Consider the following 1,545-nt stretch of genomic DNA (forward strand, 5'->3'; position numbering starts at 1 on the left):
TGTGTGTGTGTGTGTGTGTGTGTGTGTGTGTGTGTGTGTGTGTGTAGATGAGCATCACTAGATAGCAAATTTGTCAATGAAGTGTTTTGTGTGTTTTTTTGGTAAAGTTATTTTCTCCTCCTTTTGTTCACTTAATTATGAATCTTAGGCAGACAGATGAGTAATGGAGTTTGTATTTGGAGAGTTTTTAATTTTTAAAATATTTGATTAAATACAATATATCCTCTGTAAACAAACCCAGGACAAGATCCACAAAAATAGGGAAGTGAAACAAGAAAAAATAAATAGCCTAGGGTTGTTCAATTATGAGCAATAGGGCTGGGGGACCCCATTCCTTAAAGTTACAGGGGTCTCTATACCCTTGGGCATCATCTTAAGTCTCTATTTCTGAACACCATATTTGGTTAGACACAGAGAATATATTTGTAAACCATCTTTGCATATTCCATTGGCTATGGATTCCATATACATGAGGTCTCTTGCCATTTGCTTGGATCTAAAGAAGTTCCTTAGCTTGCAATGGCTTACTTTCATGAATGGAGGACCTACAGACTCCAAGCTCACTTTTGCCTCAGATCCACTTTGGCATCTTGAGTTTGGGGTCAAGGTTGTAGTAGGTGTCTCCCACCTCTGATTACAGATTTAACACTATGTTTTGAGTGGAAGCTTAATGAACACCAGTAAAGACAAGAGGAGGGATTCATGATGAAGCCATATTAGAGAGAACAATGACATTAAGATTCTTTGCTTGATCCATCAAACCACCTCATAGCCTTTAGCCTGAAGGGCTGCCATGATGACATTCCCATCATATTTCTCATTTCTTAACATGCTGTTCTTGTGGAGTGTCATCATGCGATTTGGAGATAGCCTCTACAATATCTCCTTTAATGCTTTCTAGAAGAAGGTATTGGTAGCTTGGAAGACATTGTTGAATGAATTGTGGGCACATGGCTCCTGCATGGTAGATTTTGGCAGGGAGGGAGAATTCTGATTGGTGCAATTCTAGTGATTCTGATTTGGTTTTGTCACCCTTTCATGGTATGCAAATCATGTTTTGTTTTGTTTTGTTTTTACAGAGAGAGATGACTTCTAATGCTCTCTACCCATCCCCTCTGAAGAAGAATGTAGCCTCCTGGGACAGACTGGGATTGGCAGGGTTTACCTCAGTCTCTAGGCCCTAGAGTCTAGGGACTATGATTTACCCTAGAGAAGAGGCTGGAAACTGCAGCAGTAACAAATGTTTAAAAAACCTTGTTTTCAGAAGAAAAATAACTCTTTATACCTCACGTTATTTTGCCATACGTTCAAAACACAGGACAATTGTCTTTCTCTTCCACACCTCTGAGAACAAGTGAATGTCAATTAAAAATGGACAACGGGGATTTATCACATCTCTATTTTTCTCTATCTTTTTTTGCCCCAGAATGAATCAGAAAGGGAGCAAGGCCAGGCTATTAGGTGGTGGCCCATGGTCTCAGAGACTGAACCTCTGCATCTTGGGTATGGCTACATCCCTTTGGGAGCTGCGGAATTCTTATGTCC

The 1,545-nt window shown here is 40.0% G+C and overlaps 1 pseudogene; it reads right to left on the reverse strand.

The window, feature by feature from the left end:
• Nucleotides 1-496: 496 nt before the first annotated feature.
• Nucleotides 497-1,054, reverse strand: LOC130456944 (josephin-1-like; annotated as a pseudogene).
• Nucleotides 1,055-1,545: the final 491 nt, after the last annotated feature.

This window comes from Monodelphis domestica, chromosome 2, assembly GCF_027887165.1.
Source record: "Monodelphis domestica isolate mMonDom1 chromosome 2, mMonDom1.pri, whole genome shotgun sequence".
Taxonomy (NCBI): domain Eukaryota; kingdom Metazoa; phylum Chordata; class Mammalia; order Didelphimorphia; family Didelphidae; genus Monodelphis; species Monodelphis domestica.